General features: G+C 43.7%; 2 protein-coding genes across 4 annotated transcripts in view; one reads left to right on the top strand and one right to left on the bottom strand.

Moving 5' to 3' along the window:
* NINJ2 (ninjurin 2) overlaps window positions 1–20,599 on the bottom strand; it is a 79,498-nt gene that overhangs the window by 6,657 nt on the left and 52,242 nt on the right. The window contains exon 1 of one of the 3 annotated variants that reach the window (XM_011283747.4): window positions 2,627–2,812. The exons of the other annotated variants lie outside the window; for them this stretch is intronic. The gene's annotated coding sequence lies outside the window, so the exon portion shown is untranslated. Of the gene's footprint in view, window positions 1–2,626; window positions 2,813–20,599 lie in introns of those variants that run through there. 3 annotated transcript variants of the gene reach the window in all.
* B4GALNT3 (beta-1,4-N-acetyl-galactosaminyltransferase 3) overlaps window positions 1–20,599 on the top strand; it is a 138,965-nt gene that overhangs the window by 108,562 nt on the left and 9,804 nt on the right. The gene's annotated exons all lie outside the window — the stretch shown is intronic.

Raw genomic sequence — 20,599 nt, 5'->3', positions numbered from 1 at the left:
TACTATGCACAAACTCAGTACCCTGGGAATCATAGGTCCCACTTACTTACAGAGTGCATACTTTGTGCCTGGCCCAGGGTTAAACATGGGACCTGAGTCATCTCAGTGAGTCTTCACAAGAACCCTGTGAAATTGGTAAGGGCATGATCATTGTAGTCGGAAAAGTGGAGGCTCAGAGAACCTAAGTAACTTGTACAAGCTCATACAGCACAGGTTTTTATCCCAATTTTCTTTCTCTTTTTTATTAAAAAAATTTTTTTAACGTTTATTTATTACTGAGAGACAGAACATGAGCATGAGCATGGGAGGGGCAGAGCGAGGAGGAGACACAGAATCCGAAGCAGGATCCAGGCTCTGAGCTGTTAGCACAGAGCCCGATGCGGGGCTCAAACCCACAAACCATGAGATCGTGACCTGAGCCGAAGTCGGACACTTAACCGACTGAGCCACCCAGGCGCCCCATCCCAATTTTCTATATGCCTGAGCCTACAAGGTTAATCCCTACTCTACCACCTCCCAGAAATTGAAGGCATACTCCCTGCCTCCAAGGAGTTTAGGATGGAAAGATAAACGTATGTGGACTAAGATTAAAGAAGACAATTAGTCCCCAAGGATACATATGCATAACTGCTAAGAGGAGGTAAAACACCTGTAGCAATGAAACTTGCCTCAGGCTTTCCTGAATCTACAGTGTCCCTGAGCCCCTGCACCAGGTGGCAGAAAGGGCACTAGTCCTAAAGTCAAAAGGCTTGGGTTCCAACTGGCAAGAGGTGACCCAGGCGGCTGTGAAGATAAGGTTGACAGAGACTTTTATCCATACCTTTTGAATTTTGAACCATTTGAATGTTTGAACTATCTAAATAATAATAATACTAAATTTAAAACAAAAGCAAACACTCACTATAACAAGGCCAATGGCTAAAACAAAGTAGAATATATAACTTCATCATACCCAGGCCTTAGCTTCTCCATCTGTGGAATGGGAGGAGTACCTGCCCTGGTTAGCACAAAGCTGCTGTTAAACAGATCGATGAGATAAAGCAGGTGAATGGGCTTTGAAAACTATAAAGTATTCAAACAGATATGAGAGAAGCATCTCTCCCACTCAGGATTAGACTTGGCACCTGTGGGCCTAAGGCATGTTTTAAATAATATGCTGTGACTCAGGGCCTGTCCCAGCCCAGATTTCAAAGGCACCATTAGTCTTTCCAGCAAACCCTGTGGTCATCGAAATACTTCTCTGTCCATTTCGACAACACCTGTTCTCACCCCTGCGAGTCTCACCTTCCAGCTGCACCAGGCCCATCTGCCAGGAAGAGACATTCTTGGGGTACCTGGGTGGCTCTGTCAGCTCAGAGCCTGGGACCTGCTTAGGATTCTGTGTCTCCCTCTCTCTCTGCCCCTCCTCCACTTGTGCGCACGCTCTCTTGCTCTCTCTCTCAAAAATAAATAAACATTAAAAAAAAAAAAAAAAAGAAGGGAAATTCTCAGACAAGCCCCCCTACACCGGGCCTGGGGTCTCTGCCAGGCCTCGGTGCTACGGGTGCTCAGCTGGCCTGCATGTACCCTTCTCTCTAGCCTGGTGCACTGCTCCTCCTTTCACCCCTGGGAGGGGGCAGAGAGCTAACCCTTACTTATTACCGCTCGGCCTGTGCCAGGCACAGTGATGCTCAGCAGCCCTGGGCCACACCAGATTACTCACTGTTCCCTGAACACACCCCACCCTTCTCGGCCTGCTCCTGCTCAGCTCCAGGACTTAAGGCCTTTCTTTCCCATGCCCTCCCCACCCTCCCAAGCCTCTCATCCCTTCTAGAACCTATCCCTAGGCACGCTCTGCCCAGACTCTGTGCAAAGGCTGCTGTGCTCCATACTGGCCTCAGGCTTTGCTTAGACCTCTCTAGATGGCTCCTCTGGCTGCCCGTTTTAAGGCAAGGGTTGCATCTTCAGTATACCTGGGTCCCCTCGGTACCTGGGTCCCCTGGGTGCCTAGCTTGGTGACTTGCCCATGTTACATGTGCGATAAGCGATGATAACATTGAATTTTTTATTTGAGTTTTTTTCCAAAAAGGCAAAACAAAGCATCTTTGAGGGTGGGATTCATACACAATGACTTCTGGGTGAGGGGAGTAGTGTTTGGACAGTGAATCTGCCTTTAAAATAAAAGTCCCTGGGGACACCTGGGTGGCTTGGTCGGTTAAGGGTCCGACCCTTGATCTTGGCTCAGGTCATAATCTTGTGGTTTGTGAGATCGAGCCCTGTGTTGGGCTGATAGCACAGAGCCTGCTTGGGATTCTCTCTCCCTATCTCTCTACGCACTGCCCCCCCTCATCTGGTTCAAAATAAATAAACTTAAAAAAAAAAAAAAAAGCCCCTTATCCAAGGATAGCCCTTTCCCCACTGGTATCCCGCCTCAGGGAGTGAATGACTCAGATTGGAAACTGCCACTGATATTCAGGCCAAAACTTGCAAAGGCCCAGACCCCTGAGGCCCGGTCTGGGGCTAGCGCTCTGACTGCCTGCTTCCCGGTGCCAAGAGCAGTGGATCTCTTAAAAATCAACAGTCTCTAAACCACCTCGGGTGGGGTGTATTTTGCGTGCTATTCCGGTAATAGTAATACCCAACTGACCCAGAAATCTTCTCCAAGCCTTGGGCGCAGTCTTGCTGAGAAGCTCCAGCCCTTGGCCCAGGCTGCAGACCCGGGCTTTAGAGCTGGAACACTGGACACGTGGGGAGAAACCTCCCCCTGGGAAGGTCTGCAATGTCACTGTTCTCCACCAGGGGGCCGCTCGGGGAAACAGCAAGGCAAGCCCGCCTTAGCTCCACCTGCCACGGGTCAGGAACCCAAGTGCTTTTGATCCCATTGTGAGGCAGGAGGTGACAGGGTTGCTTTCTAACAAAAGGGGGCTATATAAAAAAGGAAGAGAGTGTACAGGGAGGGACAGGAAGATATAGGGGTTGCAATAGGAACCCCATGGGGCCTGTTTGCTTTTTCTTAGGAAGCATTTTCCACCTCCCCTGCAAGAGGTCACCTTGTCAATGGCTTTCAGGAAACACTGTCATCTCAGGTCCAAAGTTAATCATGGATTGGCTACATAGAAGTTTCCAAACAATTTTTCTGCTGTCTCCCAATACCCTAAGCAAGAGTACTTTCTAAATGAGCACTTTGCTCTGAGGCTCCCAGACCCATCTGGCATTTGCTCCATGCCCCACTTTGACCTTGGGGTTCTCAGCAGCATTCCCCAGGCTCACCCCACCCATCTCTACTCATTGTGATCCTCCTCATCTTGCAAAGGCCAACAGATTTGGCTAAAATTGGAACAATAACACTTAATGGTAATACTGTATGCCAGACACAACCCCCACGAAGTGGCTACCAACAGTCCCATTTTACAAGTGAAGTCATTGAGGCTCAAAGAGACCATCTGCCCAAAGTCACCTGATACCACGGGATGGTCTCAATGTCAGAATCCTAAACTATATTCTTCCTTCTATACTGGTGGTTCTTAAAAGGTGGTCCCTGAGGAAGCTGTAGCAGCAATAGAACTTGTTAGAAATGCAAGTTGTCAGAGTCCACCCCACACCTACTGAATCAGAAACTCAGGGTAGAAACCAGCCATCTTTGTTTTCAAGTGATTCTCATGCGAGCTCAAGTGTGAGGCCCATTGGTCTACACCGTGCTGCCGAATGGCAACGGCTAGTGTTTACTGTCTTCTAGGCTCAGGGCCTGACATTTTCATGTTGATTTTGTCACTGAATTCTTTTAACAACACCTGTTTTATAGATGAGAACATTGGGATTCAGGACAATTCAGTAATTTTGCCCAGGACCACCCAGCTGTTAAATATCAGAGCTGGGATTTGAACCCAGGCAGGCTCTGGAGCCTGTGCACTTGACCACTACACCATACAGTCCCTAGAAGCATAGGGCATTGCAACCCTCTCAAAAGTGGACACTAGTCTAAAGTATGTATAAGTAGCACATTTAAATCTTTCCTCTGAATATGAATAAATCAAAATCTGTATTTCACACCAGCAGCCAGCATACTCCACCAGTTCCTTCCTGCCCAGTGTCCAGTGCTGCCTCGCACTACTGATCACGTGCCTGTTTACAGGGCTCTGATACATTTACCCCTAGATTCTTTTTATGGCTTGACTCAGGAACCTTTACTGAGCCTTTCTTGGTCTTGTAGAACCTTCGATTTTGTGGTGGAAACTAAATCCAGATAGGAGGCCTGCACACAGGTAGGTGAAAATGACTTTCAGAACAATTAATCATAAGGTAAAATATCAACATTCCACATGACGGTGCATATGAGTTTTGTATGTCCCCACTAGATCGCACGCTTCCAAAAGGCGGGGATGGTTTCCTTGGGATTTCAGGCAATTAGACTAAGAAGCAGTGAGAGCTGTGCCCACAGTGTCTGGCGACAGTCCAGGTGAAAAGACCTCATGAAGCAGATCATATCTGACAGTGAGGTGGGAAAAGGGAAGCTGGTGCATTTCCCACCCCACCCAGGCCTATGGAGGGAGCCTGCCAAGATTCCTACTTGATTCAGTTCAACAAACATGTTTTCAGCCCCTACCCTGTGCTAGGCATCTAGGATACAACAGAGATCCCTGCCTTCCCCATAGCCCTGTTCTCCTAATCCCCTGAAATGACAAGGCTTAGCAGAGAATACAGTGTATCAAGGGGGAAGCCAGGAGATAAAAAGACTTTTTCAATCCCACCCCAGCAGATAAACGTCATGGGAACAAGGACTTTATCTGTCTTGTTCACTGCTGTGTCCCAGAGCCTGGCACCTAGCCCGGCATGCTGAATGAACTAATGATGCATTTGTCACCCTGTATTCATTTGGATGGGGCTTAAGAGGCAGAACCATGGTAAGCTGTGCTCCACAGGTCTCTTATATAGAGCTCCTTACATGGGCATGTGACTTCTGACCCCCTCAGTCCTCCCTACAGATTTAGTGTGCATGTGTGTGTGTGTGTGTGTGTGTGTGTGTACTGTCTCTGTGGTCGCAGTGTCTGGGTCCTGGCATACATGAAACAGGCTGCAGGTGAGGAAGCAATGCTGTTATGCTCACTGCAGCTCCAGAGGCATGTAGGATGGAGATAGAGAGGAGTTCCCGGAGCAGAGTCTCAGGGACCACAGCCAGGGTGGAAACTGCCATCAAGGGTCGGCCAGCCCTGAGTCCCTGCCCCAGTGGCTTCAGCCAATCCAAAGAGGTCTCAGCCTTCTGCCAGCCAGCCTGCCAGGATAGCTGCAAGCTGAGCCCTAAGAGTCCCTCTCTGCCCAGCAGTCCCCACCTGGCTTCTCACACCTGCTCTCTCTTCCTTCTTCAGGATTCAAATGTGGAAGTAAGGTGCACAATCACACATTCTCCCAGGCGAGCTCCTGCACTCTGAGCAACAGATCTGATGCCATGGCCAGGGTCTGGGGAGATGAAGGTTGAGTGAATGGTCGGCATTGTGCTGGGATCTGAACTGAGCCTGGCTGCCATTTCTTCTCTCAGGCAGGTCGTGCAAACTCACTGCTTCTCAGCTTCCTCCTTTGTAAAAGGAGAGGGTACCACCCCTCCCCCTCACAGTGGGGAACTAGTGTATGGTCCAGGCCACATACATGAAAGGGATGACCGTCTGCCAAACTCTGCCAAACCGTTGGCAAAAATGTCCAGTGGGTGCAGGCCAGTTCTCACCCAGCCCCCAGGTTTTCTCTAGAACTAGATCCACCGTGGGTGCTGAACATGTTAAACAGCCCAAACTCTAAATTCTTCCACATGTACAGCTTCCCTTTATTAGCTGCATTTATTCAGAACTCACCCTGAAGTGTTTTCATGAATTTTCTCACTTCTTATAGATACCTTCCAGGAGAAGCACAGGTTCAGAGGGGTTAAGTAACACGTGTGAGGTCACACAGCTAGAGATGGGCGAGTCAAAATTTGAACCCAGCTTTGTCTGAGGCCAGAGCTCAAACTCTTAACAACTGTGTTGTTCTGTAAGCCTCTGTTTAGCTTTTGAAGGCCAGATCTCTGAGGACATCTTTCTTCTAGTGCCTGACACAGTATCTGACCAGTAGTGTGTGCTCAGGAAAGAAAGAAGGAGAGAGGGAGGAGGGAGGCAGGGATTGGAGGAGGAAAGAAGGCAGGAAGGCCAGGTAGTCCTGCCCTGAGCCTGGCTGGAAGGACCCTTTCTACAGCTTGGGGCAATGCCCCAGGGCAGCGAGGCAGTTGCTGGGTCACTGCTGGGTCCTCACTCCCTTTCTAAAAACACAAAAAACGCAGCCCTTCAAGGCTACTCAACAGATATCTAGTTGCTCTCTGGGGTCAGTCGTATACAGCTCAATCCCGCCACCTGGCACCGGCTCCCTCTGGGCCCCCCTGCCCGACAACCGACCCCTGGCATCCCTGTGACTGTTTACTGCAAGGCAAAGTCCAGTTTTGCAGAGGTAGGAGCTCTGGAGCAGCAGCCAGGCCCAACCCGGCCTGGCCTCACCCATGTTGGACTATGGGGCACCCAGGAGAATTTTGGGGTCTTTTCCCCTAAGCCCAATCCGAGCAAACAATTCCTACCACCATCAAATAGAAGCAACCAATCTCTCTGGCCCCTGAGGAGTTTAAGCAGCAGCCTGGTTCCAGATGTAGACACTGGCCTAAGAGGACACCTGGAGTCAAGCTTTAGCACTATCCACTGTGACCTGGGACCTCTGTTAGCCACCTATTAAAAATGGGAATCACATGATTATGAAACAGTGCTGGAATTATCCTATTTTTTTTTAAGTTTATTTATTTTTGAGACAGAGAGAGACAGAGCATGAACGGGGAGGGGCAGAGAAAGAGGGAGACACAGAATCAGAAGCAGGCTCCAGGCTTTGAGCCATCAGCCCAGAGCCCGACACGGGGTTCAAACTCACAGACCGCGAGATCGTGACCTGAGCTGAAGTCGGACGCCCAACCGACTGAGCCACCCAGGCACCCCTGGAATTATCTTATTTGAAAAAATATATGTTTATACGTGTAGATACATCTGAGGGGCTATGGACTAAAATATTAATGGTATCATCTCTAGGTACTAGAATCTGAGGTATTCTTTTCCTTTTTGCTCAATCTGTATTTTCTTATTTTTCCTCGATGAGCATAACACAGTAAAAGGAAAAATGTTAAAACAAATACATAATTGGTATTTAAGTATTTTTCCTGACTTACAGGACAGTTTGAGAATAATATGTGTAAAAGTGGCTTGCAAACTTTGAGGTGCTTTGCAAGTGTCAGGGGTTCTTAATATAATTGCACCTGAGGGCATTTGAAACTGTGGGGATGGTGGGTAAGGAGTAATTCCTTTCCACCTCCACACCAGGAAACCCTGTAACTGAGCAGTACCTTGCTGGACCTCGTTGGTTCTATGGTTGTACCCTCACTGAGTAGGAAAAGGAGACTGTGATCATCCATGTGACTCCTTAGCTGGGGCAAGGGAAGGCCCATATGGTGCAACTGCCTGGCCTGCTCCCTGAATGAGTCAGCAGCATTGATTGAACACCCACTGTGTGCACTGCCCTGTACTCTGAACTGAGAAGATAGTTCTATTTGCTTTCCAGTCAGTCAACAAACATTTATTGAGCATCTATCTATCTTGGGCAAGTCAAAGCACAGAGGGCATAGTGTGGAGATGAATCCTTCAGACAGGGAATTTGTGATGAATTATAGAAAGGGATGGGTGCCATGTGATAAAGTGGGAAAATAGGAGAGCATCCATTGTGGAGGTCAGAGGACACTTCACGGCTTCCGTGTCATCTCATCTGGACCTTGAAGGACAAGAAGAATCCTTCAGAATGTTCTTTCTCTGGTAATCACAGAGCCTGTCTTAGGAACCAGTACTCTAAGGGGACAGACTGCTAGAACACATGATAAAAGGTTTCCAAACAGGTATAATGTAACCTCCAGTAATTTGCAGGGCCCACCCAGTACAGAATGGATACGTGGAGTCCCCAGTTCAAAATTATTGAGAATTTCAAGATGGCGATAGCAGAGCATTAGACCAAGTGGAGACCCTCCATGGTGCTGGGTCCTCTGAGCAGGTCCTGTGAAGCCAGACCAATCTCCTAGTAAGCATAGGAGAAAAGGAGGAGAGATTTCTTGTTGCCATGAGGACCACAGGCCTTGGGAAACCCAGTGACTTCTTCACTGTTTGCATCTTAGGTCAAGGTTGGCTCCTAGAAAGTGAGAGAACCTAGCCTGATCTGGTTCTGTACTTACCTCTTCCCTTTGGTGGCCTCTTAAATAATGGTGCCAAAAAGGCCAAGGACTGTTGGCTCCTTTCCCAAGGGCCAGGACTGGGGAGCAGCAAAGAACACAAATTCAGATGCCTTCAGTGGTAGAAGTGGTGGGAGAGGCTTCTCACTGGCAAGTGCCAGCCCCACCTAAAGGCATTCACCTTCAAACCATGTACATGTTTGTCTGCCAACAGGACATCAGTTCAGCCCTATGGCCAGCCCTCTCATTTTACAAATGGGGAAACCGAGGACCGGAGCAGGCCAGGGATTTGTCCAAGGCCACACAACGAGACAGTGCTGAAAGCAGAACGCAGGTTTCCAAAACTCCCACCAAGTGCTCTTTGCCTAACAGGTGCCTTTCAGTGCCTTGTGCACAGGACTGTAAGATTGCAGGGTGCTGCCCTCTGCAGTGGTCTTCAGACTTCCAGGACCCTGCTGTCTTGAGAGAACCACTACCACCCAGGGGAAGACACAGTTTCCAGTGGTTTCCAAATGGGCTCTAGTGGTGTGCAGAGGAGCTGAGGTCTGGCTGGAAGATGCTCACCTGCCCCATCTCTAAGCCATTAACTCTTACCCATGGGCAGATGGGAGAATTGCCAGAGATGGAGAGGGGCCTATACTCATGCCTGGGGAAAACAAGGCCAAAGGGACACAGTAGGTACCCAGGGGGCAAATTCTAATCCTGCTACAAACAACCTGTCAGGGGAGGAGGCTCAGACCTGCCTGTGGAGTATCTTTGCCAGGGTTAAAGGGCATTAGAGTAGAGTCCTGATCTGGGTCAACACAAAGACTAGGAGAGGCAGGAATCAAGACTCAGGAAAGCAGGGCAGGCTGTGAACATGGAGGTTGGGATCCAGCTGGAAGCTGTCCCCTCTGCAGGAAGCAGGCGCAAGAGCCCCAGGGAACACAGACAGGCTGAACCCACAGTGAAGCCCCTAAGGCAGGAACAACTCCCATTATTAATTAGCAGCACAAAGTACCCTGAGGGTGTCAAATATGTACATTGTACAGGACAGAATGTTTACACATGTGTGATCTTATAGAATTTCCATAGCTGCCTAAGGGCATAAGCTGAGGCTGTACATTAAGGACAAGGAAAATGAGCCCCAGAGGAGTAAAGCCACTTTCTTAAGGCTATCTGATTAGGAAAGTTCTAGAACTGGGACAGGAAGTCTTAGTCGGATGCTCTGTCATCCAGTCTCTGACTACTGTCCATCTCACCACCTCTTTCCAATGCTAGAGGATGTCCTCCCTGCCTCTGTGCTTTTGTACAGAGGTAGCAAGAGGATCTGATGCATTGGAGATGGGAACATATTCGTAGAGCAGTGACTGAAGGTCTTGTTGTCTCCACTGTTTGGAATGTCCTCGGTTCCCCTCCTTGCTATCCACCCAGTAACATCCATCGGGGATGTTATTTCTACCAGGAGGCCTTTAATGACACCTTCCATCTGATGACTAGTGTGTTCTCTCATTGGACTGTGAACTCCTCCAGGGTAGGGACCTCAGCATGAAGCTGGCACTTCTGACAAGTGGAAGTTATTTAGTTTATGAAGGGGGCAGGGTATGACCTGCCAGGCCCACTCTTTAGACATAAAGCTGCAAGCTAACACAGTCTGTTCCCCAAACCAAGACACCATAAAGGCAACCTGACCTATTCATTGTACACACTCTATTTTATTGATTTTTTTAAGGTTTATTTATTTATTTTGAAATAGGGAGAGTGAGAGAGAGAGCAGGGTAGAGGAAAAAAGAGAGAAGGAGAAAGAATCCCAAGCAGGCTTCACACTGTCAGCACAGAGCCTGATGCGGGGCTCGAAATCACGAGTTGTGACATCATGACCTGAGCTGGAACCAAAAGTCAGACGTTTAACCAACTGAGCCACCCGGGTGCCCCTGCACACACTCTAAATGCAGTAGGTTTCCCCTTTAAAATAATTCCTGAGGGGCACCTGGGTGGCTCAGTCGGTTAAGCGTCCGACTTCAGCTCAGGTCACGATCTCGCGGTCCGTGAGTTCGAGCCCCGCATCAGGCTCTGTGCTGACAGCTCGGAACCTGGAGCCTGCTTCCGATTCTGTGTCTCCCTCTCTCTCTGCCCCTCCCCCGTTCATGCTCTGTCTCTCTCTGTCTCGAAAATAAATAAACGTTAAAAAAAAAAATTAAAATAATTCCTGAGGAGTGACTTCACCAAGATGGCGATATAGGTTGTTCCTGACTTCACTCCCCCTCACAAGAAAAACAACTAACAACTATTCAAGAACAAGACACCACTGAGAGAATTCTAGAACATGGGGTAAGACGGAAGCACCCTGCTATACCACAGAGACCAAGACAGACTGCATTAGTAGGATGGATGTTAGCTGACCCTATTGTGGTAATCGTCTCACAACGTAGGTAAATCAAACCGTCATGCCGCATGCCTTAAACTTACACAGTGGTGTATGTCTCAATAAAAGTGGTTTATTTCTCAATAAAACTGGGGGGGGGGGGGTAGAAGAAAAAACAGGGGCTTAGACACACAGAGGGAGGATGACCATGCAAAGACAGAAGCAGAGACTGAACTTATGCCATCACAGACCAAAAATGCCAAAGACTGCTTGTGTCCACTAGACGGTAGAAGAAATAAGGAAGGATTCTTCTCCAGAGCTTTTGGGCAGGAGCGGGCCCTGCTGACACCTTGATTTTGGACTTTTAGCCTCCAGAACTGTAAGAGAATAAATTTCTCTTATTTTAAGCAAACTTAAATTAAATTAAATTAAGTTAAATTAAATTAAGCAATCTTCCTGGAAAAAAAAAAATCCTGGTATGTGAACAGCCAAATTATGGGGGAGAGGGGGTGGGGGATTCATATTATACATGGATTCCCACAGACCCCTTTCCATAGCACCCTTGGTGAATATTTTTCTAGTCTTAGATGGAAGAACGCCTTTCTAAGCATGACAGGAAATCCAGAAGCCATAGATGATCAATAAATTTGACTGTATAAAATTAAAACTATTTGAATGCATAATAATAATAATAATTAATAGCATATACCCCATAGTGCTTATTTCACACAGGGACTACACCGAGCACTTGATATGCCTCCACTCATTTCATTCCCATTACACTCTCCTGAGCTAAGCACTGTTCTGATTCCTCAGTTTACAGATGGGGAGCCAGAAGCTAAGTAATGAAACTATGGTTATTCAGGTGGTGAATTGGAGACAAAGCCAGAGTCTGCCTTCAAACCCTGTGCTCTCACCACACCATAAATGTCAGAAGAGGAAGACAAATGAGAAAAAAGATTGCAACACATAGGACAAAGGACTGATTTCTCTGATATACATAGAGGTCTTTGAAGTGAACCCAATAGAAAAATAGAGAATAAGAACAAACAAGACACTGAAGAAGCAAGGCTGTAGAGTGCGTGTGCGTCCCCTATTACACTGGCGCCAAAAATTTGATTGACTGATAATATCCAATGTTGGTGACAATGTGGATAAACAAGCATTTTGATACACTTGGTAGGAATGTAAATGTAAGTTACTACCAAATGTACCAAAATCACTGCAATCTTTTCTGAAGGACAATTTGGCAATTATTTATTAAGAGTTAAAATATCGTCATCCGTTTACCTAATAAGTGCACTTCTGAGAATTTCTCTCACAGAAAATGTTCTCCAGAGTACATTTCATCCACACAATGAAATACTATGCATGTCTTGAAAAGGAATGAGTTAGATCTTTATGCATAGATATGGCAAGACTTAGTGGAGGAAAAAGTCATTATGAGTATGATTATGATCCTATATTGATAAAAATTAAAAAATTCAGAGGTCTATTTTAGATTACTACACATTTGTATAAGCATAGGAAAAAATATATGGAAGGAATTTATATCATGATAAGGACTTTTCCTTTCTAAATTATCTATTTTCCCAATTTGAATTAAAAAAAATAAAACTTTTTTAAAGTAGTCTCTACACCTAACGTGAGGCTCAAACTCACAAGCCCAAGACCAAGGGTCAGATGCTCTACTGACTGAGCCAGCCAGGCAACCCCCTCAATTTGGACTTTTGACAACCAAAATGTCATTTTTTTTATAATAAAAAAAACATAATTAAAGATAAGATTAAATATAGATAATATATTTAGGTATATAGGGGCACCTGACTGGCTCGGTTGGTAGAGTGCACAACTCAGGGTTGTGAGTTCGAGCACCACGTTGGGTGTAGAGATTACTTAAAAATAAAATTTTACGAAAGTATTTAGATATAAAAAGATAAAATTAATTAAAGGAGGCATTCTCTGTTTTTGGTGGAGTAGCAACCCCTGTGCATTCATAGTGTGGAATATCTTGCCCTCAGTAGAGCTGCCCCAATAGGATTCAGTCTGAGGACAACTTTCCAGGAACCCGGCTCCTGTGTAAAGTGAGGGCACCATTGGCAATCTGCTACACGGATCTATTTGCCCATTACAACAGTCTACTGGGGCCACTGCAGCAGGGCATTTGGAAGCCTGTCAGGGGCCACAGTCCTCTCTGACTGATGCTCACTGCTGAGCAATTGGGACAATACCTCTTCCAAGCAGGTGACGAATAGCGCATTAGGATCAAGATTACAAGGAAGCGGTGAGAAAAAAAGGTCATCGTGAGTGATGCCTCTTTTCAAAATAGTGTGATGGGCTCCAGTCATTAGGGTCCCTCACCTTCGTGGGTTTTTGTGAACCAACAGTGAAGGCGGTTTCAGGTTCTGCAGGCTGGTGGAGCCCCAGCTCTCAGCAAGGCTCCAGCGGCACTCTGCCCAGCTCTCAACCCCAGCAGCGGCAGCGTGACCCCTCACCTCCTACCTGCTGACAGCACTGTCCTGGGGCAAAAATAGTCCTGTCACACTCACAGTGCCCAGCCCCGCACGCGTCAGCAGTCTGGGGCTGCTGACTCTGGGGAGGCAAGAACCTTTCTTGCTGTCAGTCATCACTGCTGAGGAAGACCCCCTCCACACTTGGTCAGAAGGCTGAGGGCAATTCTGATTGCAGAAAGCTCTGGAAAGGCAGTGTTATCGGAGCTCCATAGAGCTGGTCTTAAACCAGAGGCCTCTTGGCTGAGCCTGGAGTCCCTGGAGGGACGGTGTCTGCTGTGGACAGACGTCACCAAGGGAGCAGCTGGGCGTCACCAGGCTGGCTTCTTTCCCCAGTCCCTCGGGCGTCTTATCTTATCATCGAGCAGCAGGGCTGGAGGCGCTGACGGGCTTTGTGAGAGCCGCCTCTGGAGGCCAAGGCTATTTCTCCCAAGGTATTTCTTTGGGATGAGAGGGCAGGGTCTGGGCCTCATGGTAACAGAAGAGCCTTCCAAAAGACTGAAATGGCCGGCGGCAGGTGTAGTATGTGAAATAACTTGTCAATTTAGAGCAAAGAGACCCTCTTTCTTGTCAAGTCTTCCCCTTGCCCCTCCTGCTCTGCCATCGCTCCGACAGTTGCTTAAATCTAAAGGCCAGGCCATAGTCAAACATGTGTCTTGTCTACATTCTTGGTGAACTTTCCATTCATCTGCAACGGATACAAATGTGGATTTTGAAATCAGAGAGGGGTCAAATCTGGTTTTCGTACATGCTAGCCGGGGGACCTCGGACAAACTAAGTTCTCTGAGCCTTGGTTTCCTCAAGCACAGAATAGATAGTCCTTACCTCACTGTGTCACTGGGAAGATGAAAAGAGGTCATACATATGAAATAACGCAGTGCCTGTAAATAACACAAGGGGATACTATCACCCCTGGAGGTATTCAGAGGTGAGTTTTTAATGTTTCCCCCCTCCACATTTCTAGAAACCCTATCTTGTTATTTTGCTCATCTTTCAACTTTACTTTGATAGTCTCTGTTCCTTTTTCATTCTTTTGATCTTTTAAGCACATCAAGAATTCTAAGTCTTTGGAATTCAGAGTATATTTTACTCTTACTGCACATCTCAATTCATGTATTAAATTTTCAAAGGTTAAAGAGAAATGTAGTCTCCCCAATGCAATAAAGTCATGCTTGAAGGTGAACTATCTTACCTGCGTTAGTATTTAAAAATTTTTTAAGTTTATTTATTTTGAGAGAGAGAGTATGGGAGGGGCAGAGAAAGACAGAGAGAGAGAATCCCAAGCAGGCTCTGCACCATCAGCACAGATCCTGATGTGGGGCTTGAAACACGAAAGGTGAGATCATGACCTGAGCCGAAACCAAGTCAGACACTTAACCAACTGAGCTACCGAGGTGCTCCTACCTGCTTTAGTATTTAAACTTAAATTCATTAAAATCACGTAAAATGAGGGGCACCTGGGTGGCCTAGTCTGTTGAGCGTCCGATTTTGGCTCAGGTTATAATCTCACAGTATGTGAGTTCGAGTCCTGTGTCCTGTTCTGTGCTGACAGCTCAGAGCCTGGAGCCGGCTCCAGATTCTGTGTTGTCCTCTCTCTCTGCCCCTCCCCTGCTAGCGCTCTGTCTCTTTCTCAAAAATACAATAAAAACATTTAAAAAATTAAAAAATAAAAAAAATTATGTAAAATTGAAATAATCCACTGCCCATCAACTGGTAAATGGATAAATACAATGTGGTGTATCCCTTCAATGAAATACTACTCAAAAATAAAAAGAAGTGGAGTATTGACACACTACAGCATGAATGAACCTCAAAAACGTTATGTTAAGTGAAAGAAACCAGATACAAAAGACTGTAGGTTGTGTGATTCTATTTATATGAAATGTTCAGAATAGGCAAATCTGTTAAGACAGAAGATTGCCTGACATGGGTGGTAATGGAAATTGATTGCAATTGGGCATGAGGAAATTCTTGAGGGTGATGAAAATGTTAAATAAATTTTAAAATTCAGTTCCTCAGTTACATTAGCCACATTGTGAGTTGCTTAACAGTCACATGTGGCTAGTGGTTACCATATTAGATAAGGCAGTTCTAAATATTATAATTCATAAGCCTAATGATTACATACTGAGCTCTGTACCTTATGAAACTCTTATCTTTATTTTTTAATCAAAGTGCAATAAAACTGAATTTTTTTTTAATTTTATTGTTTTTTTTTTTTTTTTTTTTTTACTTTTGAGAGAGAGAGAGAGGAGAGAGGAAGACACAGCATCCAAAGCAGGCTCCAAGCTCTGACCTGTCAGCACAGAGGCCAGTGCAGGGCTCAAACCCATGGACTGTGAGATCATGACCTGAGCCAAAGTCAGATGCTTAACTGAGCCAGCCAGGCACCCCTAAAACTGAATATTAAAGCTTAAAGGTCTAAAAACTTGAATGTTTAAAAATATACTTTCAATACACTTTTTTAAAAAACGTTTATTTTGAGAAAAAGAGAGAGAAGGCATGTGAGAGGGGGAGGGGCAGGGAGAAGAAAAGAGAGAATCCTAAGTAGGCTATGCACCGCCAGCACAGAGCCTGACACAAGGCTCAATCCCATGAACCATGAGATCATGACTTAGGCTGAAATCAAGAGTCAGACACCCTACTGACTGAGCCATCCAGGTACCCCCCCCCAATACATTTTTATATTCCAAATAATAAATTAAAAATTCAAGTAGGGGTGCCTGGATGGCTCAGTTGGTTAAGTGTCTGACTTTGGCTCAGGTCATGATCTCACAGTTTGTGAGTTCAAGCCCCACGTCAGGCTCTGTGCTGACAGCTCAGAGTCTGGAACCTGCTTCAAATTCTGTGTCTCCTTCTCTCTCTGCCCCTCCCCTGCTTTTGTTCTGTCTCTTTCTGTCTCTCAAAAATAAATAAATGTAAAAAAAAATTTTTTTAATTCAAGTATACAATAATCAAGATTGCATAGTACTTGCATAAGGATAGACAATTTTCTTCAATAGAAGAGAGTTGAGAATCCAGAAATAAATGCTCATATGTATGATCAATAGATTTTTAGCAAGGATGCCAAGATAATTCAATGAGGAAACAATAATCTTTTCAGCAAATAACACAGGGACAGCTGGATATTTATATGTAAAAGGATGAAGTTTGACCCTGATTTTACACCATATACAAAAATTAACTCAAAATAGGAAACAAAGGGGATCCTGGCTGGCTCAGTAGGTAGAGTGTGCAACACATTTTTTTTTTTTTTTTTTTAGAGTGTGCAACTCTTGATCTTGGGGTCATGAGTTTGAGTCTCACATTGGTATAGAGATTACTAAAATAAATAAAAACATAATAAATAAATGTTAAATAAATAAATTTAAACAAAAACAAACAAACGCCTCAATATGTATCATACACCTAAACTAAGAAACTAAAACTGTAAAACACTTAGAAGAAAGTATAGGAGTAAATCTTCATGACCTTGGGTTAGGCAATGGATTTTTAGATACAACACCAAAAACATAAGTGATAAAAGAAAAAATAAATTAACTTCATCAACATTAAAAACTTTTGTGTTTCAGGATATCTGGGTGGTTCAGTCAGTTAAGCATCCGACTTTGTCTTAGGTCATGAGCTTAAGTTCATGAGTTTGATCTTGAGTTCATGAGTTTGAGCCCCGTGTCAAGCTCTGTGCAACAGCTCAGAGCCTGGAGTCTGCTTTGGATTCTGTGTGTGTGTCTCTCTCTCTGCCCCTTCCTGCTTGTGCTCTGTCTCTCTCTCAAAAATAAACATTTAGAGGAAAAAAAAAAAAACTTTTGTGTTTCAAATAACACCATCAAGAAAGTGAGAAAAAAAAAACTCACAGAATGAGAGAACATGATTTGCAAATCATGTATCTCAAAACAGTTAGTATCTAGAACATATAAAGGACTCATACAAGTCAATAAGGCCAACTAATCCAATTAAAAATGGCCATTTTCTGAAAGAGCTACATGAACAGCCAAAGTACACATGAGAACACGCTCAACATAATCGTCATCATTAGTTATCATTGCAAATAAATGACATATGATTTCACATCTGCTAGAATGGCTACATCAAAAACAAATAAAAAAGCAACCATTGATGAGGATATGAAGAAACTAGAACTCTCATTGCTGGTGGGGATGTAAAATGGTGCAGCCACTTTAGAAAACAGTTTGGCCATTCTTCAAAAGGTTACACATAGTGTTACCATATGATCTAACAATTCCATTCCCAAATACTACCCAAGAGAAAGGAAAACATATGTCCACACAAAAAGTTGTACATGAATGTTCATAGCAACATTGTATTCATAACCATGGCAGAAATAACCCAATGTCCATCAGTCAAGGAACATATAAATCAACTGTAGTATGTCCATACAATGGAATGTTATTCAGCCATTAATAGGAATGGAGTACTGATACATGGGTAACATGGTGAACCTTGAAAACATTTGCTAAGTGGAAGAAGCCAGATTCAAAAGGCCACCTATTATATAATTCCATTTATATGAAGTGTCTAGAATGAGTAAATCTATGGCAGTAGAAAGTTGAGTAGTAGTTGCCAGGGACTAGGAGAAGGGAGAAATGAGACGTATTGTTAATAGGTACAGGGTTTCTTTTTCTTTCTCTTTTTTTAAGTTTGTTTGTTTATTTAAGTAATCTCTACACCCAAGTGGGGCTGGAATCATGACCTTGAGATCAAGAGTCACATGCTCTTTCATTTGAGCCAATCAGTTGCCCCCAGGGTTTCTTTGAAAAGTGATGAAAATGTTCTGAAGTCAGGTGGTGGTGATGCTTGTACAATTCTCTAAATATATTAAAATTTAACTGAACTGTACACTTTTTCTTTCTTTCTCTCTCCCTTTCTCTCTTTCTTTCTTTCTTTCTTTCTTTTCTTTTTATAATGAATTCTGGTTTAATAAGTGGCTATTTTCAGAAAATTCCTAAGAACATAAAACAAGCATCCATAAGTATGAATATCTGGGGATTACAGAAGGTCTTATTGAACTATACACTTTAAACAGGTGAATATGATGGTAGGTATATATTCCAAAAAAGCTGTTTTTTAAAAAATCATTTAGATTTCATAGTTCATGATGGGAATCAAAACATATTATAGAAGGTAGTCAAAGCTGTGTTAAAGGTAAATGCTGTCACTATAAAACATGATGAAAATAAACAAACTCAGATTTATCTCAGAAAAGTTATGAAAAGAACAATAAAACACTTCTAAGGAAAATAGAAAGAACAAAATTAAGATGATTCCAGAAATTTGTGAGTCACAAAGCCAAATAGCAGTAGACTTAGTAAATAAGTCTCTGGGATTTTTTTTTTAATTTTTAAAAATTTTAAAAAATGTTTATTTATTTATTTTGAGAGATATTGAGTTCAAAGAAGGGACTGGAAGAGAGAGAGGGAGAGAGAGAATCCCAAGCAGGTTCCATTCTGTCAGCACAGAGCCTGACTCTGGGTTTGATCTCATGAACCATCATGTCATGACCTGAGCTGAAATCAAGAATCAGGAGCCCCAATTTTTTAAAAAAGGAAAGTATAATAAACCACTCTCTATAAATGTAATCCAGAAAAAAACAAAAAAGTAGCAGGGGAGGAGATTTTTAAAATGGAAAAAATTAGAAATCTGAACATCTTAAATATATCAACTCTTCTTGAATTAACTTGTTAGGTTAACCAACTTGATGCAATAATTCTATTGTTTATTTGACAAAATGTTAAGGCACGATTGCTAATAAAACAAGAACAAATTGGGAAGACTTACCCTACAAAACAACATCTATTAAATAAACAGATCAGTCAACTTTGAAACAGACCTTAGAATAATTAAGAATGTAATGTTAAGGAATATTAAGGAAATATCACAAATTTGTCAGGAAAAGGAAACATTATTTATCAAATAAATTTCAAATAACATAAATAATTAAAGATAAAAAAGAAACAATAAAGCCAGAAGACAAGACAGTGATCCTGTAATGGGGAAGGATTTTCCAAACATAAAAACAGTGACAGAAATTACAAAGGAAAAGATTAACAGAAATCACAATGTTAAACTTCAGCCATGTGAAAAACTTCTTAAAATTAAAAGGTACATCACAGAAATTACAAATTTGTATCCTGAGTAAAGACACACACTTAACGCCTATTAAGTATATTTATGACCTCAGTTTTCTAAAGTAAAACAAAATGCCTTTAAATACACATGGAAAAAACCAGAATGCTAAACACCAAAATGTTAGTGTTACAGGTTTTCAGCTTATGAATCCTGTTTGGTTCTACTCCTTGTGTGACTTTGGGCAAGTCAGTTAATCTCTCTGTGCCTCAAGTCCCTCACACATAAAATGAAAATAACAATAGTGTCTTCCTGACAGAGTTGTTGTGAGGACAGAATGAGTTGATATGTGCAAAGTGCTTATGACAGGGACTGGCTCGCAGCCAGCACTCAATAAATATTAGTATTGCTCTTATTATCATATGCTTTCTTACATACAGTTGGGTTTTTGGAGCTTCCATTTTGTTGATCCAGGATGTTAAGGATTGTAACACATTGTCTGCCACTGACAGACTTAAAGGTTATAAGAAATGGACAAGTGAAAATAGGTCCAACAACTCAAAGAATAAAGATAATGCAGGGGCACCAGGGTGGCTTGGTTGGTTAAACGTCTGACTTCAGCTCAAGTCATAATCTCATGGTTCACAGGTTTGAGTCCCAAGTTGGGCTCTGTACTGACAGCTCAGAGCCTGGAGCCTTCTTCGGATTCTGTGTCTCCCTCTCTCTCTGCCCCTCCCCCACTCATACTCTCTCTCTCTCTCTCTCTCTCAAAAATAAATTAAAATTTTTTTAAAATAGAGATAATGCATATTATTCACATTACATAAAGCCAAGGAGATATTACACACATGTGATGAAGTCTCAAAAAGAATGTACCTTGAGACAAAATAGGCCAAGTAAAATTCTTACTTCTCTTGCCATTGACCAAAAGATTTCATGGAGGAGATAGGATCTTAGCAGCCACAGAAGAGAATTTATTAGTTATAATTACCATTAACAGCATTAAGAAATGTCATGGGAACCTGTATCTCTGAAAGTAGAGCTAACTCTGAATGGAAGGTGTGGATGGATTGGGGTGTCATCAGTTTGGGAGGAATGTTGGACAGTTAAGGGCCATAGTGCCCAAAGGCCTTTGCTTTATTATACCCCTCTAGTATACTGTTGAGCCTTTCTAGTATAAGGGACCTTCTGTTATCACCAATAGGGTTTTTCTTTGTAACTCTGAGCTCTTGTGTAGGTGAGAGGTCCCCTCCAGAGATAAATTATATATATGTGTGTGTGTGTGCGTGTGCGTGTGTGTGTGTTTATGCATATAAACACATTTCACAAACGTCTGCAGGTAAGCTTTCCTCAGAGAACTGAGCTTGTTAAAGGATGTGGAGATAGCTGCTGGCATATCGAATCTAGGCACTGACA

This window comes from Felis catus, chromosome B4 (assembly GCF_018350175.1).
Source record: "Felis catus isolate Fca126 chromosome B4, F.catus_Fca126_mat1.0, whole genome shotgun sequence".
NCBI lineage: Eukaryota > Metazoa > Chordata > Mammalia > Carnivora > Felidae > Felis > Felis catus.
Note: the sequence above shows the minus strand (reverse complement) of the source record. Positions and strands in the feature narration are given on the sequence as shown.